Source organism: Peromyscus leucopus, chromosome X (genome assembly GCF_004664715.2).
Source record: "Peromyscus leucopus breed LL Stock chromosome X, UCI_PerLeu_2.1, whole genome shotgun sequence".
Classification (NCBI taxonomy): Eukaryota; Metazoa; Chordata; class Mammalia; order Rodentia; family Cricetidae; genus Peromyscus; species Peromyscus leucopus.
Genome location: NC_051083.1, coordinates 54,196,969 through 54,223,661, shown reverse-complemented (window position 1 = coordinate 54,223,661; position 26,693 = coordinate 54,196,969). Strand labels below are relative to the sequence as shown.

At 44.1% G+C, this 26,693-nt stretch overlaps 1 protein-coding gene across 7 annotated transcripts in view; it reads left to right on the top strand.

The window, feature by feature from the left end:
* The window catches only part of Zfx (zinc finger protein X-linked), a 76,133-nt gene that overhangs the window by 12,543 nt on the left and 36,897 nt on the right, over positions 1-26,693 (top strand). Inside the window, exons 1-2 of one of the 7 annotated variants that reach the window (XM_028881672.2) lie at positions 16,961-17,022; positions 25,692-25,759. The exons of 1 other annotated variant lie outside the window; for it this stretch is intronic. The gene's annotated coding sequence lies outside the window, so the exon portion shown is untranslated. Of the gene's footprint in view, positions 1-16,960; positions 17,023-17,218; positions 17,566-18,282; positions 18,366-18,489; positions 18,729-25,691; positions 25,760-26,693 lie in introns of those variants that run through there. 5 more of the 7 variants (XM_028881671.2, XM_028881673.2, XM_037199290.1 and 2 more) reach the window with 5 other exon arrangements.

The following is a 26,693-nucleotide window of genomic DNA, read 5'->3' as shown; positions in this document are numbered from 1 at the left end:
CAGCGGCCCGTGACTGTGTGAGCATCGAAGTGTGCGATGATCTGCTCCAGAGTACAGGCTCCGCTTGACTTTCTGTTCTTAATCCTTGTTTTCCTACCCAGCCAGTTATCTCATGGTAAAATCTCCAAGTGCCTCCCTCGGCAGACCTGATCATGGACTGCTCTCTCCCTTGATTTTCATGTGAAATTCCCCCTAACATAGCGGCACTATCAAAAACTGCTCAGTTGCCAGGCACCGTCTTGTACGCACAATTCAGACTTGATTGAAATTGTAATTTTGCTCTGTCAGACTCCTGCTGCGTCCTTGGCTTTGCCTCACCTTGGCCAGAATTACCAAACTTTCCACAGTTCTGCCAGCTGCTGCTTCCTGTTTTGTTCTCAATTTGAGGGTGTTTATTTCTTTTGCTTGATGTCTGTATGCTAAAAGAAATAAATAAGCAGAAAACATTTGTGGTTCATTCAAGACCGGGGCACCATCCAAATTTGTTCCATATGATACTCTCTGACTAAGAATTCTTGTCTTGTAATTAGTGACTTTTTTTTTGCCTCAAAGTATAATGTTAAATTATCACTTATTGTAGCTTTTTTTATTTTTTGTTTATTTATTTATTTATTTTTTGACCTGCTATATGTAGCCTTAGCTGCCCTGGAACGCTTTATGTATGTAGACCAGGCTAGCCTCCCACTCACAGAGATCCATCATCTACTTGCCTCTGCTTCTGGGATGAAAGGTATGTGCCATCACGCCTGGCTTTACGTGCTGGGCTTTATTTTAGCATTTTTATTGACTATATCTGGTGTGGGAATGGAGGAGTCTTTTTTTAAAACCTGGCTTAATTTCCAAGACCCGATTGGCTAAAGTTGTTAACTGGAGGGCTGTTATGTAAGTTAGTTAAATATTATGCTATGTTATGCACACTGCAAAGCGGTGCTACAGCCTTGCGTGGTTCCTGTAGTGCTGCCAGTCAGTGGATTCCTTGTTACTAGCCTGGGACAAGATAAAAGCCGAGAGTGAGGGGATGGGTTTTAAAACTTATTTGTTTGTGAGACAAAGTTATCACTGTATGTCCCCACTGACCTCAAACTCAGATTCCTTTGGAATGGTATTATATTCATGTGCCACCTGGCCCAACACCGTTTTATAGCATGTGATGAATATTTTATACTGCCATCTCTAATGGTAAAATTTTGGCCCGATTTTTTTAAATGTCATTTGAAAATATTACCTCCCAGGGCTGGAGAGATGGCTCAGTGGTTAAGAGCACTGGCTGCTCTTCCAGAGGACTGGGGTTCAATTCCCAGCACCCACACGGCAGCTCACAGCTGTCTGTAACTCCTGTTCCAGGCAATCTGACACCCTCACACAGACATACATGCAGACAAAACACCAATGCACATAAAATAAAAAATAAATGAATCATTAAAAATACTAAAATATTACCCCTCAAGGATTTAAACCAATGAAAAATAAATAAGAAAAAAGTAGATTTGTATTCTGGTCAAAAAATAATTTATTGCCAGGCGGTGGTGGCGCACGCCTTTAATCCCAGCACTCAGGAGGCAGAGGCAGGCAGATTTCTGTGAGTTCGCGGCCAGCCTGGTCTGCAGAGTGAGTTCCAGGACAGGCTCCAAAGCTACACAGAGAAATTTTGTCTAGAAAACAACAACAACAACAACAACAACAACAAATTTTATCTTGAGGCTGGAGAAATGGCTCAGCAGTTAAGAGCACTTATTGCTCTTGTGGGGGACCTAACTTCAGTTCTCAATACCCACATGGGGCTCACAAGCATCCATATCCTATTTCTGACCTCCACAGGCACCAGACACATGTGTACGTACACACATTCAGGCAAAAGACCCATACATGCAAAAATGAAACAAATATTTTTAAATTACCTTAAACGATAATTTTTCTAATAGCTTATTTTTATTCTATTTTATATAAGTAGTATGTAGTAGATTAGGGGTTTTTGTTTTTTGAGACATGCTGACCTAGAACTTAATGCAATCCTTCTGCCTCAGCCTTCTGCCTGTTGGGATTATAGGCATGAGATATCAGGTCCACTTTAGATTGGAATGTGTCTATATATCAATCAATCAATCATCTATCTTTGAGACAAGATGTCTTAGTCACTGTTGCATTGCTGTGATGAGACTAAGAATTCAAATATAGGAGCCTATGAGGGCCATTCTTATTCAAACCACCACATTCCACTCCCTGGCTCTTACAGGCTTATAGCTATATCTTTTTTCTTTTTGTAGCTATATCTTAATGCAAAAATGTATTTAGTCCAACTTCAAAAGTCCCCAAAGTCTATAACAGTCTCGATAATGTTTAAAAGTTCAAAGTCTCTACTGAGACTCAAGGCAATCTCTATACAGTATGTAAAATCAAAATCAAAAGCAGATCACATACTTCCAACATATAATGGCACAAGACATACATTACCATTCCAAAACAGAGGGAAGGGAGCACAGTCAGAAAATACTGGATCAAAGCAAGGCCAAAAACCAGCTGTGCAAACTCCAAATTCTCCATCTCCTTGTCTGATGTCAAAGCACTCTTCAGATCTCCAACTCCTTTCAGCATTGTTGACTGCAACACACTTCTCTCTCTTGGGCTGGTTCCACTCCCTGTTGGCAGCTCTCCTCGGCTGGTTTCCCACCGCTCTGGCATCTCCAACATCATGGACCCTCCAAGGCAATCCAGGCTTCACCTTCACAGCTTCATGCATGGCCTCTCTGGGCTTCCATGCAGGGACACCCCTGACACACACCTGGCCTCACACACCTGACCAAACCTTTCAAGTTCTGCTGCCTGCTGGGACTGGAACTTCTCCCTCTAGCTCAATTACATCTTCACCAGCTTTCTGGTTTTGATGGTTTCCTTCACTGCTTAAACTTTCCTTAAGCTCCTTTACACAAGGAATGAAGGAAATTTAATATAATGTAATAAAAGGGATGTCCTTAGCTGGGGGGTGGTCTTGACCTGAGGTCTCACTTTATTCCATTTAGCATCAGGATTTCCATTAAACATTTTTATCTCCTTAAGCACTGGACCTATTAGTTCCATTACAGTTCCTGGTAATTTTTTCTCCTCAAACTGTACATTTTGTGTTTCTCTTTGTCTGGCTCACTCCTTTTCATCATAGAGCTGTTTAAGAGTGATCGATCACTAATAACCACGTGACACAGCCAATGCTAACCACTCTTGAAATTTCCTCTGCCAATAATATTACTCCAAAACTCTTCAGTTAGCTTCAGGAAGATTTTTGGGACAAGGGCAAAAAGGAGCCACATTTTTCTGCCAGATTACAAGAATGGTCCCTAGGCCACTTACTAATAATACTCTTCCCTTCTGAAATCTCTTGAGCTGGGTCATCGCTCTCAGCACCACTGTCTTTTATGCTCCTTCTAAGATGGCTCCTTAACGCATTCAACTGCTTTCCTAATACAAAGTCCCAACATTCACATTCCACCAACAAGCAGCATGGTCAGGCCTGTCACAGCAACACCCTGCTCCCTGGTCCAACTTCTGTCTCAGCCAGTGTTCTATTGCTGTGAAGAGAGACACCATGACCAGGGCATGCTTTTATAAAAGAAAGCATTTGATTGGGGACTTGCTTATAGTTTCAGAGGTTTAGTCCGTCATTATCATGGCAGGAAGCATGGCAGCATGCAGGCAGATGTGGTGCTGGAGAAGTAGTTGAGAGCTACATCCTGATCTTCAGGGAGAGAGAGAGAGAGAGAGAGAGAGAGAGAGAGAGAGAGAGAGAGAGAGAGAGAGAGAGAGAGATTGATTTTCATGACAGGGTTTCTCTGTGTAGTTTTGGAGCCTGTCCTGGAACTCACTCTGTAGACCAGGCTGGCCTCTAAATCACAGAGATCCGCCTGCCTCTGCCTCTTGAGTGCTGGGATTAAAGGTGTGCACCATCATCACCCAGCAAGCATGGGCTTTTAGAACCTCAAAGCCCACAGTGACATACTTCCTCCAACAAGTTCATATCTCCTACTCCTTATCCTTTCAAACAGTTCCACTCCTGATGACTAAGCATTCAAACATATGATCCTATAGGGGCCATTCTCTCTTTTTTTGTTTTGTTTTGTTTTTCGAGACAGGGTTTCTCTGTGTAGCATTGCACCTTTCCTGGAACTCACTCGGTAGCCCAGGCTGGCCTCGAACTCATAGAGATCCACTTGGCTCTGCTTTGTAGGGACATTTGAAAACACTTCTAAATAATGACTAGGTTAAAAAAAAGTTCAGTCCTGGGACCGACATAGAAAGAAGGAGAGTCAACTCCTGCAAACAAGTTGTCCTCTGGACTTGCCCATGTGTGCTAGGGTGTGAGTCTCTCTCCCTCCCTCCCCCCCCTCTCTCTCTCTCTCTCTCTCTCTCTCTCTGTATGTGTGTGTGTGTCCCCCTTTTTCTTTCTCTTTCTCTCCTGCTTCTCTTTCTCACCTACACACACCCCAAACACACACACACAGACACACACACCCCACAGTTAATTAAAACAAGAAAAACTTATGAAGTGTTTAGCCCTCGACAGCAGTGAAACAATCTGTCGAAGCCTGAGCGATACAGGTAGTGGTACTGAGAAGGAAGTTACAGTTTTACACGTGTATTTTAAAGAAGAGAAAGTGTAAGGAGTCTTTTTCTGTCCCACCAGCCAACTCCCGAGTCATGATACGGAGACTTCTTATTAATTAGGAAAACTTGGCCTATAGTTTAGGCTTGTTCCTAACTAGTAACTTAAGTTAACTCATTCCTAGTGATCTAAGTCCTGACATGTGGCTTTACCTCTCTTCTCTGTTGCATCTCCTGTTTCCTCTCCTTGTCTCCTGGCTTCTCCTCATGAGCCTAGAGTCTTCCTCCTACTTCCTCTCTCTCCCTGGAAATGCTGCCTATCCCTCCTGCCTAGCTACTGGCCATTCAACTTTTTATAACACCAATCACAGCACTACACCTTCACACAGGGTACAAATATCCCACAACAAGAAAGCATTTAGAGCATGTGAGCGAACTGTTCACAACAAGAAGATGAAAGGTAAGGCTTAGTACTTTTTTTCAAGGAGCCCTCAAAACGCAGACATTTAATACTATTTAACTATATTTCCATCCCACAAAGTAATCCCGTGGTGGTGGTGGAAGGTCCAGGGTTGGCAGGAATCCATAGCAAACTAACTCAACAGGAACCTCTTATCTGCATATCCCAAGTAGCATTGTCAGGCTGCTGTCATGTCCAAGCCATCAGGCCATGGCCCAGAGCCCAAGAGAGTGCAGACATCATGTTTGAAAGGGCCCTGAAGAGGCACTTGACCCGCCGTCGTCCCCAGTTCTGTCGCTAAGAACTTGGTCATCTGGTAAGCTGAGTGCTTGCCTTCTCTTCGCCTCTCACCCACACAGGCTTATGAGTGGAGGCAGGGATCGAATCTTGAAGTTGTGCTTTAGCTAGAGAGCAGGGGGTTGGAGAAGGCAGCAGATCAATATGTTTCCAAACAACACACGACAGCCCCTGCCTTCCATCTCATCTGCTCAGGCAGCACTGGGCTCTAAGGGGGAGGGGAGGACAGAGGCAGCCAGGGAATCTCTGCAGACCTCTGTCCTGGCCCTCTGGCCAGGCACTTAAACACACTTCAGAGATTTGCGTTGACCATGCCTCCCTCTCTTGTTATCAACCGGTGTGCTCTCCCCTCACCCTGTGAATGTCTGGGTTCAGGCACTTGAAAGGCTGAGCCTACTTCCGTTCTGCCAGCATCAACCCTGTCCTCCTCACAGGACTTCTGGGTTGGGGGAAACGGGTGGGGGGGTAGGGGTGGGGGGTGGGGGTAGGGGGGAGATAATGCAAAACAAGCCAACAGTTAACAGCACATACTTTCTAAGCTACTAATAACATGTACGTGCAGATTCCTTTTTATAATATTGAGTACAAATGTTTCTTTAGAATACAGAATACAGCAGTGCTCCATCCCTCCTTCCTGTACTATATTAATGTGGTGACAGCTAGTGGCAAAGGGGACCAGGAAGTGTATATTTTAGTTGCAAAGCCCTGTGTCTAATTAAAATTCTCTTATTATGAAGGAAAGGGAGAAATACACTGGGGAATAAATCAGACAGAACTGAATAAAAACAGGATGTTGGGACTAGAGCGAGGGCTCAGTGATTAAGAGGACCCAGGGTCAATCCCAGCACCCACATGGGAGCTCATAACTACCTGTAACTGCAGTCCCATGGGATCAGACACCCTCCTCTGGATTCCTTGAGCTCTAGACATGCACACGCACACGGTGCAGGCGAAACACCCATACACATAAAATACAAGGGGGGGGGGAAATTAAGTCACAGCTTTCTTCTCTTCCTCACCTGCAGGGTATTTACAACACAAAGGTCATAAAGACGGTTCAAACCTATTTCCTCAAGGCTTCTTTTTCTCATGAAAGTGATGTATTTGAGCTCCCCAATCATGTGAGCAAAGGGACAAATTAAGAGTAGACTGAGGACAAGGTGTGTGTGTGAGGGTGTTGATCTTTCGGAAACATCTACATGAAAAAGATGGAACTCTTGCCCGCGCTCAACTTTCTCCACTTTCCCAGCCCCAGTTTTTATGAAGCATATATTAAAGAAAAGAATAGGTAGGTAATGGAAAAACTAAGTAAGCAGTTCAAGTTTGTTCTTTTTTGATTTTTGAAACATGGTCTCATATAGCCCAGGCTGTCTTCAAAGTTACTATATAGTTTACAATGATCTAGAGCTCCTGATCCCCTGCCTCCACCTTCTGAATGCTGGGATTATAGGCATGCACCACCATGCCTGGCTCGGGAAATGTAAAAGTTCTTTCTAAGTGGTCTATAAATTCAATGTAGTTTTAAAAATGCCATCAAAGTCAAGGGTGGTGGTGCACACCTGTAATCCCAGTGAACAGAGATGATACTATAATTAAACCTGCATCATCAGTGAAAGTACATTAGGGCCTTGAGGGCACCTACGATCACTGAAAGCATTTGGTAATCAAGCTTTAGGTGATTAAGCACCAGGCAGTTTGCACTTAAGGCCTATCTTGCTGTGATACTTTTGATCATTGTTTTAGTGTTAGGGATGATACAGCCTTGGGCAAAAGGAATAACAAAGATCAGGTGTTTGCCCTTGGGCATGCCAATAAGGAGACCATGGAGCAGAAGAGAAATATTCTTGAAAGTCTGGTGGGTCGCTGCAAGCTGGCATTTCTAGCGCTTAAGAGGATGAGGAAGGAGGATCATGAATTTGATGACAGCCTGGGCAAAATTCGGGACAAAAATACTGAGACCCTGTCTGTCTCAACAAACCAAACCAATCTAAAATACAAGCCCTTACAAACCATCAGGATGTATTGTAAGATTTGATGAGGTATTTTAGTTTATGTCTATAGGTGTTCGTAGGTCTGTGCACCATGGGCATGCACCATGGGGACATAGAGGCCAGAAGAAGGTGTAATATCACCCTGGAACTAGAGTACAAGGTGGTTGTGAGTCTCCATGTAGGTGCTGGGAACTGAACCCAGGGCTTCTGGGAAAAGCAGCCAGTGCTCTTCACCAGTGAGCCATCTCTCCAGATCCTTGCTGAGCTCTTTTTAAATTTGACATAGAAGTTTCTAAATGATCCAAGACAATCCTGGAAAATGACAGTCAGATAGAGGTGGAGAGGGACTTGATGGAACAGACTAAAGACATGAGTCATACAGTAGAGCAGTTGACACAAGGTGGTTTTCATGGAGGAATGGATGAACAGGTTACTGTATAAGAAGAGTGAGCATAGATAATGTATTACAGAACTGAGGACATGGTAGAATCCCTGCTTAGTTTGCATAAGGCTCAAGGGTCAATCCTTGGAACACAGACAACTCCAGCAACGACAAGTATATGGTGCAGTTGGTGCTACAAATCAGTAGAGAAAGGGTCTACTGTTTAGTGATTGTTATAGAATTGATTTTATACTTAGAAAAAACAGAAATGGAATCCTTATTTTATGCCACACACAAAAATAGATTTAGGATACTTTTATTTCTTTTTATACTACAACTATTCATTTATTGTGTATGCATGCATGCACTATCATACATGGCATGTTGTTGGTCACAGGATACCATGAGGAAGTTGCTTCTTTCCTTCTAGCACATGGGGTCTGGGGATTGAATTCAGGTTGTCAGGCTTGGTGGAAAGTTCTTTAGCCTGATGAACCATCTTATTGAGCCAATATAAAAAAGTTTCTTTCTTTCTTTGCTTTGCTTTTTGCTTTTTGAGACAGGGTCTTGCTATTGTAGGCCAGGCTGTCCTTGATCTCTCTGCCATTCTCCTGCCTCAGCTTCCTAAGTGCTAGGATTACAGACCTGCACCACTATGCCTGACTTCAAAATGTAATTTAGGGGCTGGAGAGATGGTTCCGTGATTAAGAGCACTGGCTGAGAACCTGGGTTCAATTCCCAGTGCCCACATGGCAGCTCACACCTGTCTGTAACTCCAGTTACAGGGCTTCTGACACCTTCACACAAAAATGTACATGCAGGCAAAACACCAATGAACATGAAATAAAATAAATTTTAAAATGTAAATTTATTAGGAGGAACATCAAGAGTCAATCCTTATGATCTTGGGCAAGATTTATTAGGGAAGACACAAAAGCACAGGCTATAAAAGAAAATTAGCGAATTGATTATGTAATATGTATACTCTGCTATGATGCTATGCTTCACCTTAAGCCCAAAGCAATATGAATATTTTGCCTGCCTGTATATATGTGTACCACTTACATGCCTGGTATCCAAGGAAGTCAGAAGAAGGCATCAGATCCCCTGGATCTGGAGCCATGGATGGTTGTGAGCCATCATGTGGGTGTTCAGACTAGAACTTGGGTTCTCTGTAAGAGCAACAAATCTGTGCCAGGAGATGGTGGTGCACACCTTTAACCCCAGCAGTCGGGAGGCAGAAGCAGGCAGATCTGTGGGGTTGAGGCCATCCTGGTCTACAAAGCAAGTTCCAGGATAGCCAGGGCTACACAGAGAAACCCCGTCTCAAAAAACCAAACAAACAAAAGGAAAAGAAAGAGAAAGAGGAAAAAGAGCAACAAATGTTATAAATCATTGAGTCTCCAGGGGCTTCTGTTTAAACTGAAGATTCTGTGCCCATACCTCATACCTACTGTGCTAGTGTTCTCTAGAGGTACAAAGCCAGTAATACATGCGTAGATAGGCAAGAGGAGATTTGTCAGGGGATTTTTGTCTGTGTAATTATGGGGGACAAGAAGCTGCTGGATTTGCCATCTGGAAGACAGAGACCAATCAAAGTGGCTGCTGAGATTCAGCCTTGAGTCCAGATGCCTGAGAATCAGGAGCTTTGGTGTCTGAGGGCAGAAGGTGGGTATCAAAGCTCAAGAAGCAAGAGCACATGCCTATAATCCAACCTCTAATGAGGTAGATGCTGGAGGAGCAGGAGTTTAAGGCTAGCCTTGGGTACATATTGAGTTCCAGGCCAGCCTGGGCTACATGAGACCCTGTTTCAAAATCAAACTAAACCAAAACAACAAAAAGAAGCAAGAGAGATCATTCACCTTTCCTCTTACTTTTCATTGTATCTGGGCCTCAAAGGGTTGGGCCTGTTTACCTTGGAGAACTCCATCTATTTGACTCTGTCTACTCGTCCAAATGGCTATCTCTTGGTTACATTTTTGTTTTGTTTTGTTTGACGTAGGAACTCAGGTATTCCAGGCTGGCTTTGAATTTACTGTATAGCCAAAGATGACCTTGAAGCTCCGATCCCTCTGCTTCTACCTCCTATGTGCTCCAAATGTGAATTTCTTTTCTTTTCCTCCTTTCTTTCCTCCTTCCTTCCTTCCTTCCTTCCTTCCTTCCTTCCTTCCTTCCTTCCTTCCTTCCTTCCTTCCTTCCTTCCTTTCTTTCTTTCCTTCTTCCTTCCTTCTCTCTCTCTCTCTCTCTCTCTCTCTCTCTCTCTCTCTCTTTCTTTTTTCCTTTTTTTGAGACAGGGTCTCACCACATGGCTACTATGCAGCCTTGGCTGGCCTCAAACTCAGAGAGCCCTTCCTGCCTCTGCCTCCCAAGTGCTGGGATTAAAAGCATGTACTACCATAGCAGACTAGATCAGAATCTTTTTCTCTTTTTCTTTTTTTGTTTTTCGAGACAAGGTTTCTCTGTGTAACAGTCCTAGCTGTCCTGGAACTTGCTTTGTAGACCAGGCTGGCCTCGAACTCACTGCCTCTGCCTCCTAAGTGCTAGGATTAAAGTTGTGCACCACCACCTGGCTTCTTTCTTTCTTTCTTTTTTTTTTTTTTGAGACAGGGCTTCTTTTTCTCTGGGTAGCCCTGGCAGTCCTGGAACTCACTCTGTAGACCAGGCTGGTTCAAACTCACAGATACCCGCTTGCCTGCCTCTGCCTCCTCAGTGCTGGGACTAAAGGTGTTAGCAGCAGCTGCCACAGCCACCACAGCCACCACTGCCTGGCAAGATCAGAATTTCTAATGAGACCCTATCTCAAAAAAAAAAAAAAATTCCAAAATGAAACAAATTAGGAAGTTGAGACTCCAGCTCATTTGGACTGTTGGCCTCGAGTTTCTCGGAGGTGGGCCCCAGGCTTCTTCCTCTTTACCAAAGTGATCCCTTATGAATTTGGGAAACATTACTGTTTCCTTCCTTTCTTCCTTCCTCCTTGTCCTCTCTGTGCTGTAGATTGAATCCAAGGCTTCATGCTTGATAGACAAGCACTGTGCTTCTGAGCTGTGTGCTTGATTGTGACGATCATTTTGGAAAGAAGCAATGACGTTCATATGGCCCATAGAATAGTGAGAAGGGAAGCCATTTTACATGCACTGCCTCGCCTGCTTCAAAGATGCTTTGAAACTGGAGGCTAACCCTGTTCTTTGTGTACATATGTATGCATACAGGGTTGAAACTTGCTGTGGAAAATTGCAAGCCAGGTATGGTGGTTCACACCTGTTAATCTCAGCACATTCGAGGCTGAGGCAGGAGGCTTGCCATGGATTTGATTGAGGCCAGCCAGAGCCACATAGTGAATTCCAGGTCAGCCAAGAGTACGTGGTGACATCCTGTGTCAAAAGAAAGCAGAGATTTTCAGATATATACACGAGGAAAATAATGTAAATTATCCTTTTGTGTCTATCATCCAGCTCCAGCCTGTCTGCTTGTGCCCCCGCTTCTTTGATATCACCCAGCCACTCACATTACTCTTAATCTTTGTTTCATTCTCAGCCACCCCAAGTCTTTTGAAGGCCACCCCATAGTGTGTTATTTCACCTGAAAATATTTTGTTATTGTACTTCTCAATGATAAGTACTCATTTTTAGATACACTGATATCATCATCATACCTAAATGAATTCATAATTTGTTTATCTTTTTTTTTCTTTCGAGACAGGGTTTCTCTGTGTAGCTTTGTGCCTTTCCTGGAACTCACTCTGTAGAACAGGCTGGCCTCGAACTCACAGAGATCCACCTGTCACAGAGATCTACCTGGCTCTGCCTCCTGAGTGCTGGGATTAAAGGTGTGTGCCACCACTGCCCAGCCATAATTTGTTTCAATGAGCTGTATATTACATTATTTTTCCAATTCTCTCATTAGTTTTGAATTTTTTTGTTTGAATCAAGATTGAAATGAAAAGGCTGGGTGTGGTAACACATGCCTGTAATCTTAGCACTTAGAAGGCCAAAGCAGGAAGATGGTTAGGAGTTCCAGGCCAGCCTGGGTTACATAGCCAGACCTTGTCTCAAAACCAAGGAAAGATTGAAGTTCATATATTCTAACTAATAGACATCTTTTAAGGCTTTTCTAAATTTTTTTTTTCTTCTTTATTTTTGAGACGTGAATGTAAGTAGTCCAGGCTGGTCTATGTAGCCTAGGATAACCTTGAACTCCTGATCCTCCTGCCTCTACCCAGTGCTGGTTACCCTATTGGCTCTCCCCTCCAATTGTTTCTTTATAATTTGTTTGCAGAAGAAAGCAGAGCACCTCTTTTACAGACTGTCTCTATAATAACATGTTGTTGGTCACACCATTGGCTTTTTATTGATGTAGTTCTTTGTCCCCTCTGTTTCCTGTAAATTGGTAGTTAAAGCAAGTGACACTGTGTATGTTCATCGTGAGGTACACATCTGGAAGTCTTTTTGCTTAGCAGCCATTGACTATTGTTGGCAAGATCTATTATTAATCTGGTGGTTACAAAATGGTGATGGTCTAATTTTATCAAGCCGCCTTTGTGTATTAGCGGGAATATTTCTATTTAAAGGCAGTTCCCTGGCGAACCATTTGGTTAATCTGAGGAACAGTTCTTATGGGGCAAATGCTTCATTTTTCCCTTCGCCAGCTTTCAAAATAATGAGTGGGTTCCTTAGCATTCTCCAAAGGTGATCATTTTAGAAAAGATATAATTTACATACCATCAGAATCACCATTTTAAGGTGGTGAACCTGGCAGGGTGTGCCTGAAAACCAGGAAGTAAAAGCAGGCAGGTTGTGAGTTCCAGGATAGCCTGGGCTATATAGTGGAACCTTACCTTAAACAACTAGGGGTTGGGGGTGTAGCTCAATTGTAGAGGGCTTGCCTGAGGATCTAGATTTGAGCCCTCTCACTTAAAAAGAAAACAACCCCCCCCAAACTCACCAAGAATTTGCTAGTTCTTCACATTTTTACCGAGTTGTGCAAGCATCACTAGTTGTAAGGCCTCATAAATTCATGAACATATCTGTAACAAGTCTTTTTCTGTCCTCCCATCCAGCTCCCAAATAATGACATGGAGACTCCTTATTAATTATGAAAGCTCGGCCTATAGCTTAGGCTTGTTCCTAACTAGCTCTTATAACTTACATTAACCCATTTCTAGTAATCTACATTCTAACACCTGGTGTTACCTTTCTTTCATATCCAGTACATTTCAATCCACAGAAGTTTCTATTCTTGTGGTGTTTGAATTTTCTGAACTTTAGCCAGCTGGAATCTTTGAACTGGCCCCCGAGACCTTTTTCCACACCATTGTTAACCTTGGACACTTTCTTTCCTTGCTTTTCTGGTAGAAGATGTCCCTGGTTCATGATGTGCTTTTCTATTCTTCAGTCATTTCTCTGAGGAGTCCTGATATACTCCAGTGGAAAACAGTAGGGGCTGAAATCTGGACTCCAGGGCTGCTCTCGATTTCTGCCTTTTGTTTCTAGGCTACTGTATTGATTTTTCCCTCTTCAGTGGAGCTAGTTGGTTTGGCATGCCCTGTGATTTCTAATCTATGAGGTAGAATTTGGCCATTGGTGAGTTTCGGGAATTATATGCTGTCTTAGTTAACTAATGATTCATAGGAAAAGCATTGTTTGAAACATCACCTGCTTGTCAATAATTATTTTAAAAATTGTTTTCCTTGGGGAAGGCGCACAACTTGGAGATTTAAAAATTCTTATTTGGCATTAATTATAGCCAAATGACCCCTTCCAGAAGATGCAACTTGCTCATGTTAAGTATAAGGATAGTAGTATAAGTAAGTTTAAGGATCTAGTGTCAGACAAGCAGTTAAATTTTTATAGGGCACAATCAGATATAAATATAGTTTTTCTAAGGGAAATTAACAAATTTTAACCATTGGAATATAAAATAAATGTATCATCACAACTTCATTCAAGCCAGTCTATTTACTCCAAAGCCAGTACTCTGTCATCTTCTGTTTGGATTTCTATTAGTGACAGACATGGAGTGCAAATCTACAGCATCTTTTTGCTCTAATCTTTCTCTGGAGAAATGATTGAAAGGCTTGTGTGGCTTCTGGCTCAAGCACCTATAAATATGTCAGAAATTCTATGATTAAAACATCTGCAAAAGCTTGACTGGATTTTTTTTTTTAACATACATGAACAGCTCTGAAGGGACGAATACATGTTAGCACACCATCAAAATTCTTTTGACTGCCAGGAGGTGGTGGCACACGCCTTTAATCCCAGCACTCGGGAGGCAGAGCCAGGCGGATCTCTGTGAGTTCAAGGCCAGCCTGGGCTATAGAGCGAGATCCAGGACAGGCACCAAAGCTGCACAGAGAAACCCTGTCTCAAAAAAAAAATCCTTTTGACTGTTTTGAAATCAGCCATTTTATATTTCTACTATAGGCTTTGAAATATTCTGCTCTCAGTTTCCCCAGATACAATTTCCTCTTATTTTGTGTTTACTTGGCTGAGAAAAATGAAAGCACTTTAGGACTGTAGTTTTGTTAGTTGTATGAGACAGGGTCTCTAGGTAGGTAACTAATTCAGCACCTGCCTGCTTCAGCCTCTGCATTTCTTGAGATTACAAACCTGTAGCACCCTGCTGGGCTTTCAGGAGTGTTTTTATCACTCCACACAGCCTCCTTTTTAAAAGTTCTGCAAAGGTAACTAACTGATGCATCCTTGTTGCTCCGTTTCACCAAGATCCCACACTCATCTTAGCCAGAAGGCAGAAGAGTGATGCCCAAGATTCTGTAGTCACTAACACTATTAGAAATTAAATACAAGGTGAGTGGTACTTAGTCACCCGAGGCTGGATTACAAATGCTTTCAGTAATCTTAGGCACACTCAAGGTTCAGGTGTACTTTCATAAACGATGTAGTTTTTAATGATAGTTCACCTCCTCCTCTTTTTTGGGTACAGTTCTGGCTACCAAGTCCAGGACCTTGCACATGATAGGCAAGTACTTTGCCATTGAGCTATCCCCCTCCCCAATACTTTTCCTCTTTTGAAAATTAAAACAAATATAGTTGACTTGATTTATGCAGTCATCGAGAGGTTTCGCATTGCACTTTAAGAGAAGTATATCTAATCTAAGCAATAGAACCAGGCCTTTCCCCAGCGAAGTTCAGTTTCTTTATATATGCCAAGGAATCACAAAGGGTTCCTTAACACTGCCAATACCCAAGAACTTCTGTGATCTTGTAAATTGAGGTGGCATCTTTTTTTTTCTTTATTCTTCTTGACCGCTCATTTCTTAAGTGCTTAGCAACTGATAGAGTCGTTGGTGGTAATAATGGAAAAATTGACAAGAATGCCTACATTCCGACCTTCTGTTTTGAACCTGCTGTTTATGGTTGTGTGGCTGACGTAGAGATTCCCTTAAGGGCAAACCTAGTATTAAGGGGAGGCCCTTATAAAGCACTTTAAACACTGGTTATCAGGTTTAAAAAAACTATATTAATGTGACTTCATGAGCTACCTTCCACCCCCCACCCCCACCCTGAGACAAGGTCTCACTATATTAGTGAGGCTGGTCTCCAAGACTTGTTCTGAAAGAATCCTTCCTTCTCAGTTTCCGGAACATCTGGAAATGCAGTGCCTGCCTGCCAACTTTTTTTTTTTTCCAACTTTCTGAGATGGTCTTCCTGTGTAGTCCAGGCTGGCCTGAACTTTTGATTTTCCTGCTTCAGACTCCTGAGCGCTGAGATAAAGGTGTGTGCCACACTTAACTTTTTCTCATTTCTTTACTTGAAGTCATCGTGTTTAGTTTTATTTTTATGTGGATACAGCCCCTATCACAGCCTGAAGGAATTTTCTATAAATGATGAAGATGGTGTCATTTATATCTGAAAGAAAATTTGTTTGGTGGCAGGAAGTTAAAACCCTGAGAAGAAAATTACTATCTGGTTACCAGATAGACCTACTAGATTCTGTAGATCCTCAGAAAAAACTTTGATGGAACACTTCACAAATTTATGCCGTTCTTGCCCAGGGTCATGCTAATTTCTGTTCCAATCTTAGTATAGGTTCGATCTCAGAGAGTCCCCCACCAATAGCCCCGTCTGGCCTGGAACTTGCCAAAATCTTCTTGCCTTGGCCTCTAGATTTTGGAGACTAATGCTTGTCTCAGAGGTAGTTCTTAGAATACATGTTTTCCCTTTTGAAAAGCTTTTTATGATTGTAAGATGTTTGATGGAACAATTTACATTCTTGGAATTAACATATATGTCCTCCATGTTGAAAGACATTTCACATCAGTGTGCTGTTTATTTGCTTTATCATTTTTGTGTTCTTTATTATTTAAAAATGTCTTACCTAGGGTAAAAGCTATCAACATTGTCTTCGCCAGTATGTCGAACTGGGTGTGGTAGCACATGGTTGTGATTCCAGCACTTGGGAAGCTGAGGCAGAAAGTTCATGTCAGCCTGGACTATATCCCCATTGTCTTACCTCCCCTAGTACCCCACAAAAGTTGTAACATGTTCGATTCCGTATATAGGATTGTAACATAGACTGCCTTGGTGGCGCACACCTTAAATCCCAGCGCTCAGCAGGCAGAGGCTCGTGAATCTGAGTTTGAGGCTAGCCTGGTCTACAGAGCGAGTTACAGGACAGCCAGGGCTGTTACACAGAGAAATCCTGTCTTGAAGGGGGAAAAAAGAAAAGGAAAGAAATGTAATATAGTAATCTGGACAAAGGAAAATACAAAATTCTTATTTTTTAAGTTTATAAATATTTTGTTGAATCACATTTTCCCTTCTCTTCTTAAACTTTAAGAGATTTGTTTAAGAATTTTATTGAAAAAGATCTTATTTTCTAGATATTTATGGAAGAATGTAGAATTCCTGACTCATACGTAAGTTAGGATTTATACACTCCAAAGAATGTAACACACATGTCTAGAAACTCTACCACTAAAAAATTCCTGTTCACTGCAGTGTGAGAAAGTCTTTAAAATGTACCCCCCCAAGACCAATTTGGCCTCCTGACAGAAAGGTTATTTATTAAAAAAAAAAAAAATGACAGAGTTTGGTAGTTGGTCTGGAGACACCCCCCTCGACCATTCAAATTGGCAAGCCCATTTCCATTTTGTTTCAAAGTTATTTTTTTAAAAGGAAGACAGGAGACGGCGGGGGTTGCTAAATTTATCTTCTTCCCCAGGCACCGGGGCTGAAAAAAAAAAAAAAAAAAAAAAACACCACATTTACGGCGGGAGGGGGTCTGAGGGCCTGCAAAGCACTCGAGCCCGCGCCTCAGGCCAGGACCCTCGCGGAGAGGCGGTAGGTCTCCCTGGAGGCCCCCGGGGGGTGGTTGAGGCCCACAAACATGGTAGGGGGCGGCCCGGGCCTCCCGCCTCTCGACGGGGTCGGCGGACCACGGCCTCGTGCGGACTTCACAGCCGAGGCGGCAGTGGCAGCGGTGTGTGTGTGGCGGCGGTGGCGGGAGGGAGCGCGGAGGTGGAAAGAAGGGGGGCGCTGTCACGGAAACTCGGGCCGCCGGAGACCCCGCCGCAGCGAGGCCACTGGGCTCCCCGGTTGCGGGGGCGTGAGCGGCGCCAAAGCCGGGGCGTCAGAGGGACCCACCGGGCGGAGGAGGGGGCCCCATCTATCCTTCCGCATTTTCCTGGGTCTCTCTCCCCGGCGGTGACGTGACGTGCTGACGGCGGGCCCGTGCCGGGGAGCTGGGCCGCTTTTTGTCAGCTCCGAGCTCGGCCCCTCCTCCCTCCCTCCGCCCGCCCCACCAGCCGGAGCCCGGCCCAGTGCTCCAGAGAAAGGCCGGCCTGCAGCACCCGCCACCGTCGCCGACCGCCGCACGCCCGTCCGGTGAGTCTGGGGGGCCGCTGCGGCCGTGGGGCCTGGTGCGCGCGCGGCGGCCTGGTCCCGGCCTGGTCGGCGGCCCGCAAGGCGCCCTCCCGCGCTAGGCCGGGCGGCGTGGCGCGCGACGCCGTGCAGGCCCCGAGGAGGCCGCAGTTAGGCCCGGGGTGGCGCCCGGGTGTTCCGAGCGACGGTTGAGGCGCGCTCAGTAAACGGGCGGGGGCCGGGGCCGTGTTGTTCGGAGGTTGGGGAGGCGGTTGAGGGGTCCTGGGGGGCCGACGCGACCGACCCGGGGCACCGTGCGGGGGCGAGGCCTGGCGAGGAGGCTAAGGCTGCAGGCATGAGGTGAAGGCCGCAGGCCGGCCCGGCCGATTTTCGCTATGTAAATATCGGCGAGGGGGGGGGAAAGGGACGGGGGACAAGATGGCGGCCGATCGGCGCCTGCTGCAGGGGACGACTGAGGGGGTTGCCGGGAGGGGGAGCCGCCATCTTGGAAGGCGGCGTCTGAGGAGAAAATTCCGCTACAGCCCGTGAGGGGGGGTGGGAGAGCGGGCAGCGGCCGCGGCGGCGCTGGCGACGGGCACCGGAGCCCAGGCGCGGCGTCGAGTGTGCGCCGAGGGGCGTGTTCGCTCCCCATGGCGGCCATTGCCCTCGCCGCCATGATGAGCCCTTGGATTCCAGGCGCTTGGCGGCAGCGCCACCTTCCTGCCCAGCCTCCCACAGCCCCGTGACTGGCTGCTGTTTCCGCTGCATTTCGGCTTAGCAGCCGCAGGCGGCCATCGCGGCCGTCCTCGCGCCGGAGCCACCTGGTCTGTGTTGCCCCGGGGCTTGGAGCCTTTTCCGCGGGCGCTTACTGCCACTCGGGGGGGGGGGATCAGCACCGGGGGGGGCACTAGGGGAACCGGGGACATTTTGTTCTTTTTATTTTTTTTTCCCTCAGAGAAAGTCAGACATGGCCGTTAGGGTGACCCCGATGCGGTGGTTCTCCGCCAATCGATGCTTTCACGAGTCTGTGAATAAAGAAAGAAAAATGATGGGAAAGTTCTCACCACTCTTTTGACCAATAGGGGGCAAAAGGCAGCCTACGAAAGCGGAAGCCTAACGATCGGAGGGAAGTTTTGGTATTCCTTCCTGTGGAAACAAGTTTCTTGGGAGGCTGCGGTGAAGTTTGGGTATACGCTTCTTTTTTTTTGTGTGGTTTTTTTAGTTGAGGAAAGTAAAAGGGAGGAAAGCTATTTTCTTGTCGAGGATCGGAATGTGATGCGTTACCTAGCGTACAGTTATCCGCTGGGGTGGGTGACTCGGGACGGTGTCCAGCGGGGGGCACCGCGCAACTGGTAACCGGGGAGCCCCGAGTCGGCGGGGCTTGGCACTAGGTGCCAAGAAAGACTGAGGAGGCTCTTGGACGGGGTGGCTGCAGGTTCGCCCCGAGGCAGGTGAGCCAAGGTGGAAAAGCGCCAGGCGCCGCGCGGGAGCCCCGTCCGAGCCCTGGGGGGTTCAGAGAAGGCCTGGCTTCCACTCGAAGCATCGGCAAAGGCTTCCTGAACTCGGCGGCCGTTGGAAGTTACAAAGCGGGGCGTCTTGAGGGGGTGGGCCACCCAGGCAAAGGGCGTTTCAAGGGTGAGGCTTTTCTTCTGAGAACGGCAGGTATTTACTGTTCGGTTCAAGTGGAGAGCGCAGGTAGGGAGTGGTAGGAGCCGAGGCTTGGAAATTGGAAAGATGGGTTGCTTTGTGACTGGTGAAAGGGGTTCCTGCCCGGTGAGGGACGCCCTCGCAGGGTGATGACACCCCGATCTGTGTTCCATAGCTATCAGATCGGCTAGGAGTAAGTTGAAGAGAAGTAGGTTGTAGGTTGACCAGTGTTTCCAGGGTTTTCTCGGCGATGACGATTGCACAGTGGTCAGAAGCCAGATTTTATTGCCTTTTTAAAGGATTTTTATTACATTTTTGAATGATCTGTTTTCATTAGACAGCTGCTCCCTTTTTCTGTACTCGCTGTAAATAACGTTTTGCTCAGAGTTGTTAATATTTCCGTGGTGAATAGAGAAGGGTTTCCCATAATTTCATTGCCTATCGTTGAAAATTAAGACTGGTGCAAGTTGAAGATGAGAAATGAACCTACAGGTGTTTCCATGGTAATTTTTGAGAAAGTCAGTTTTGAAAAGTAGTCTGGAAGGATGATTATTAAAAAACAGTGGCCTTCAGATGCCCTTTGCAATCTGTTTTTCTCGCTGGTGAGAGTAGACACCGTTTTGTTTGAGAGGTTAACTAAGGTTATTTGCTAAGGCAAGCCTTCCTGCGGTTTTTTTTTTTTTTGATTAATATTTGACTCGTCTAGATAGCTGCACATGTGGGGAATGTGTTTTAGAGTTTGATCATCCAAACCTGAGTTCCATACTTACTCGCTGTCAGTGTTTCCACTTTTGTGACAGCAACAGGTTGGGAATAGCGCTCCTGGAGAGCGTGGAGGCGCCGGGAGAGTTGTTCAGAGAGGCCATGGCACACTTTGATCTAAGTTCTCTTAAGTCTGACATGCCATTTGCCCCAGCACTAGGAGGCAGAGGCAGGCAGATTTTTCTGAGTTCGAGGCCATCTTGGTCTAGATAGTGAGACCCTGTCTCAAAAAAAAAAAAAAAAAAAAAAAAAAAAAAAAGTACATTTGAAAAATTCTCTTTAAGATGCGGTTCTTGGGTGTGTGTATAGGGCGGGGTAAGAGCAGTCAGAATGCATAATATATAGTGTGAAATTGTTAAGTTTAATTAGTACAGTTAAGTAGTTCTTTATAAAAAAAGAAAAACCCGGATAGTGGGTGTTCAGTATTGAGATGAAATTAGATTCAAGTTGTATAATTAGGAAGATTGGTAAGTGTATAGTCTCCATCAGGAATGGTTCCATACACATTTTTTTTTTTTTGGTTTTTACCTTAAAGGGCAGATGCTGCTAGTCTGGAGAACTGACTGGTGGAATACTGTTGCTACCTTATCCAGCTTGGATAGACAAGATGCTAGTTTTTTTTATTTATTTAGAGTACTTTGCAGATAGATGGCTATTTCCTTTTTTTTGCGATTTCCTTTTTTCAAAAAAAAGAGTGTTTGTGTATACTTTCAGAAACTTTTCCCCTCTTGCTTGCTGTAGATGTTTAGTCTCCAACATTTAGACTTGCACTGTCACTGATAATGTATTGTTTATGCTTGTGCACAGGGGCAATTCATTTTTTTAAACTTCAGAAACCCTTAACAGGCCCCTGAAATCCTTCACCCTCATCAAAGATCTAGTTTTTTGTTTGTTTTCAGACCTAGTCTAAGTAGCCTGCCTAGCTTCAATCTCCTAATTCTCCTGCCTCACCCCCCCCACCCCAGTGGGTAACCCAGTTATCTGGTTGTCAGGGTTTCTTGTGTTGGTGATTTTTTCCCTCTGTGTAGGCTTTTCTCCTTGCCTTTTGTTTGTGGAAGGATTGCCCTGCCTCTCCTTAGCCTTGCTGCCTGTACACACCTTGGCCCTGCCTCCTTTGGGCAGGAGCTCTGTCGATTCAGTCTCTTTTTGGCTTAGTTTATCTTATTTGTTTGTTTGCGACAGTCTGTGTATGTAGTCCTGACCGTCCTGGAACTTGGTATGGTGGTCCAGGCTGGCCTCAATCACGGAAGTCTACCCCCCCCCCCCCCCCCCCCCCCCCCCCCCCGCTTGATCCAGTCTCCTGAGCTTGGCTGCTGACTTTCCCCGTCCTGACAAGAAACCTCACCTGTCTCCTCTTCCTTTGCTTTCTTTAACCAGTACTTTTCACTTCACCTTTTTCTAAAGCCACTAATTCCCAAGGCAGAACATTTCTATCCCATGCTAATGGGTTTGTCACATAAAAGGGTTCTGTTCCACACACTCCTTCGATTTCTTTGTCTCCTGTGGTGGGATCGTCCTCAAGGTTTATCTGCTAGCTCTTCTCTGGAATCTTCTCTGTTAGTTCAGTGTCTGCTACCATGCCCACATATCTAGTTTCTCATCCAGCGTTTGAAGTGTCTAATGTGTCTTAACATAGCTGAAACCAAACTTATCTAGCACATAGATGACCAATACTATTTATAGGATTTTTTTTTTTTTAAAAAAAGCTCAGGGCCTCCAAACAACTCTTATTTCTTATTTTTGTTTTCCTCAAGACATGGTTTCTCTGTGTAGTCTTGGCTGTCCTGGAACTTGCCATGCAGATCAGGGTAGTCTTGAACTCAGAGATCCACCTGCTTCTGCCTCCTGAGTGCTGAGAATAAGGACGTGGGCCACCACCGCCTGGCCTCCTTATCCTTCTGTTACCACCACCAGTTTTCCTGAGTTGTTACTTTTTGTTCCATAGACCAGTGTGAACATCTTTAATTTAGCATTGACTCTTTCATCTGTTAACAGTATGTTTGCATTTTTGTCTTCTAATAGAATGTAGAGACGGGGTCTCTCCTCTGTCTTTGTCCCCAAGCAGTACCAGGCATATGATCATTATCTCCCCCAAACAGTTCTCTGAATTATTGGGTGCAGTAAAGTTGGTTTAAATTAAATAGTTTCCAGCTATTCCAATTCAGTTATCTGTCTAGTATGTTCTTTGACCAAGGGATATTCATTTTAAGGCACACCTATCTTGTTAGGACAGCAGGTCAAACCCAGGTGCTGAGTAACCTCTACTCCTTTCCCATATCTGATTGGAATATGACCACCCTGCTTTTATTCCTGCCAAATTGTTTTTCCAGACAGCATTTTTTAAAATCCACATAATTTTTTTTTGGTTTTTCGAGACAGGGTTTCTCTGTAGCTTTGGAGCCTGTCGTGGACTAGCTCTGTAGACCAAGCTGGCATCGAACTCACAGAGATCCACCTGCCTCTGCCTCCCAAGTGCTGGGATTACAGGCGTGCGCCACCACCGTCCGGCTTAAAATCCACATAATCTTAGAAACCCTTTTTTTTTTTTTGCTCAGCAGGAAGTACACTTTAAAGAAAATATATATGGCCTTGATGTATGTAGCCTTTTGTCTTTTAAAAACTAAAAGTTTAAATTATGAAGTATTTCTAAATTACTATAAATATTAATGAGAGTTTACAGATTTTAGTGTGTTGTGATGTTTGATACATACACACACACACATATTTGTTTAATGAAATAGTCTCACAGATTCAAGTGTGCATCCCCCTTCATCCCCATTCCTCTTTTCTACTTGTAACCATTGTTCTAATATGTATGTAATGAAAACAATATCAAATATTATGTTTTAACTGTATCTATTATGCATTGTTCTATACATTATTTTCCTTTTTCTATTTTTGCTTTTGGAGACAAGTTTCTCTGTGTAGCCTTGGCTCTCCTGGAACTCTGCTTTGTAAACCAGGCTGGCCTTGAACTCAGAGATCTGCCTGCCTCTGCCTCCTGGGTGCCTGTATGCCACCATGTCTAACTATTGAACATAATTTTTGAGATTCAGTTTATTGGCTTTCCATGTGCTGCTTGGATTCCTAGGATCCCTAATGGTCTTATAGGAGGTCCATGAAGTCAGAGTTATTTTCATAATAGCAATATTTGCTCTTTTGATCCACATTCACCTGTATATTATACAAATATTAGAGAGTACACGATTCATGATGTCGTAATGGAGTGAGTACAGAAACAGTTGGGATTCATCTTTCCTCAAGAGATTTGCAGAATTGTAAAACAGTTTCATTTTTACTTAGAAAATTAATTCTAAAATATTATTCATGCTCATATATAATAAGCTTTTTAATGAGTTGATGTTTTTAAATCTTGATCTCAGTGGTGGTGCACACCTTTAATCCCAGCACTCTGGAGGCAGAGGAAGGTGGATCTCTGAGTTCGAGGCTAGTACAGAGTGAGTACCAGGACAGCCAGGGCTACGTAGAGAAACCAGGTCTCCAAAAAAACCCAAAAAACTCACTTCAGTTTCAGAGGGGCCCGAAACTTAGCAGTCCTGCTTTTGACCTCTCAGTGCTTAGGTGCCACCAAAATTAGTTTAAATTTTTAAGTATGAATGCCATAAAAACTTCTTGTGGTCCTATATTTTTGAAAGCTTAAAAGAGTCTTGAAACCAGAAAGTTTGAAAACTCCTGTTGTAGTTCATTCATACTATTTGGGGGCAAGCAGTGCTGGGCATCAGAGCCAGGTCCTTTCGTGTGCTAGGCAAGCCCTCGCTAATACTGTGTTTCAGTGTGTGGAAACACTGATCTGTTTATTTCTGTGGGAGGCACATTAGGCTGTTTGCAGTCTTTAGCAGTTCCTAACAGTGCTGCTGTGAACTTGCTCACGGTTCTCTCTCCAGACTGTATAGACGGACAGTTGCTGCATGGAAGAAGTCTGGGCATTGTCAGTTTGACTGGGAATTGCATTTGACAGTCTTACCAGTTGTTTCTGAGCTTGTTTCTCCAGATCATTGCCAAAACATTCGATTTTGCTATTTTCCCAAACCTGTTGGGGATAAATGCAATCTCCTTGCCCTGTTTATTTTACATTTCTTTGGTTACTATTGGGGTTGGCTGGACTGCCCCCTCCAAATTTAGTGGCCATTTGAGTTTTCTGGGAACCATTTATACATACATCCTTTATGTTGGACTGTTGCTTTTTCCTTATAGTTTATGGATATTTTTGCATTCTGGGTCCTAAAGATTTGGGATTATATATGATGAAAAAATATCTTCCTACTCTGTGGCTTTTCTTATAGTTTTGTTTACTTTTTGTGTAGGAGGTCTTAATGTGAAGGTAGCCAGTTTTGGCTGTGTGTGTGTGTGTGTGTGTGTGTGTGTGTGTGTGTGTGTATACACGTGCATCTGGAGGTTAGATGACAACCTCCAAGAGTCAGTTCTCTAGAACATCATGTGAGTCCTGGGGATTGAATTCGGGTTGTCAAGTCTGGTGGCGAGTTGTTCTCTACCCACTGAGCCACCTCCCTGGCTCCACATCTATTGTTCGTTTCTCTTTCTGTCTTTATTGACCTGTTTGGCTGGTTCTATCACTGCCACATTGATTTAATGATGATAGCTTTATAATTAAATCTTAGTATGTTCCTTTTTTCTTCAGGATTATTTTAGCTGTTTTTTCCTCTACTTTCGGGTTAGTTTTTCAATTTCTGAGAAGAATGATTGGATTTTTATTGTATTCGCATCACCTCTATTGAAAACTCTAATCTTGGCTTGTAATCTTTGTCGTCATTTTAAGTCAGGTCTTCTTTTAGTTTGTTCTCTGTCCCCTCTTCCTTCTCTGTTTCTCCCTCTCTTTGTGGCACCAGGGATTAAATTTAGTGATTTACACATGCTAGCCCAGTGTTCTTCTGTCAAGCTGTGTCTCCTTCACCCATGTATCCCAGGCTGTTCCCAAACTAGTTGTGTGTAGCCAAGGATAGCCTTGAATTTCTGGTCTTCCAGTCTCCTCCAGAGTGCTAGCATTATGGACATGTACCATTATGCTTAGTCCCTTGGTAGCCTTTTAGATAGCACGGTGTATGCAATGCTGGGGATTAAGTCCAGGACTTCATGTTAGGCAAGCAAACTGACTACATCCCCAGCCCCTGCAGTCCTGTGTTTGGTTTTGTTAATTTTTTTCACATACTTGTCTATGTTGGCCTTGAGTTCATTCTTTAGCTCAGGCTGGACTAGAACTTGAGATTTGTTTACCACAGCCTCTGCAATTAGGGGCTCTGCTGCCAGCTCCCTTCCCCCAATGGTGCTGAGGAGTGAATCCAGAACCTTGTGCATGATAGCTAGACAAGTGCTCTGCAAATGAGCTATACCAGTCTTTTAAATGTAAATTGTGAAAATCTTTTTTTCCCCCCCGAGACAGGGTTTCTCTGCGTAGCTTTGCGCCTTTTCCTGGAGCTCACTTGGTAGCCCAGGCTGGCCTGGAACTCACAGAGATCCACCTGCCTCTGCCTCCCGAGTGCTGGGAATAAAGGCGTGCGCCACCACTGCCCGGCTTAAATTGTGAAAATCTTACTGCTTTCTTTTGTGCATAGGTGTGTGTGAGATGTGCATTCATACATGTACAACATAGTATAGAAGTCCTATCTAAATAATCCTAAAAGTTATTTTGCTAAAACTAAATAAAGCCCTAGATACTAAGGAAATAAGATATTCTATTAATTGATTCTTTTTTCCCTCTACAGGTGTGTATCACTGTGCTCAGCTAACCTTTTAAGATGAATTGGGGAGCATTCCTTCTTTTTTGAAACAGGTCTGTTTAATAGAAGTGATCTGATTATTGAAAGTTAGACAGAACGCCATTAGTAAAACTATACTTAGTTTCTTCTTTTTCTCCCTCTTTTAGTAGATTTTGGATTGAATTGAATTGGATTGATTGATTTTTGTGTCTGTGTGTGTGTGTTTTGAGACACGGTTTCTTTGTGTCGTCTTGGCTGTCCTGGAATTCACTCTGTAGAGCAGGCTGGCCTCGAACTCAGAGATCCACCTGCCTCTGTCTCCCGAGTGCTGGGATTAAAGGTGTGCAGCAGCAGCAGCAGCAGCAGCAGCAGCAGCAGCACCACCACCACCACCACCACCTAGCTGGATTTGATTTATTAATAGCCTCTTCTCTCCCATGCCATATCCTTTTGGCTTCTTGAGATTGTGTTGTCTTTTTGGTAATTTATACAAAATAAGTTTCCTTTCCTAGGAAAGTAGAAATTCTCAAATATTTTGATATAAAATACAGGTTTCCTTGATGGTGTTTACAAAATTGACTTTAATTTCTATTTTTTTCCTGTGTTGTTAGTAAGTTAGCAACTAACCTGTACTTACCAGATTTCTCCAACTGTTCATTTTATGGGTGCTTTGTGTTTTCACTCTGGGAGCTATTGCTACCTTCCCTTCTGCTTTGTTTCTGTGTGTTCTGACATTAAAAAAAGGATGCTGGAGCCTTGCATACTAGTATTCAACCTATTTTTGAGGTACAAGTGTTGAAATTTGAAAACTTCTCTGCTAACTAGATCTTAGGATTTTGATACTACTTTATTTTTGTTATTAAGTGGTTCTAAATACATTGTCCTTTTCATATTTTTTCTATTAACGACAAGGTCGCATGTAGCCCTAGCTGGCCTGAAATTTGCTGCTCAAAACTTGGTGTTAGCCATAACTCTTAATCCTTTTGCCTCTATCTCCTAAGTGCTGGA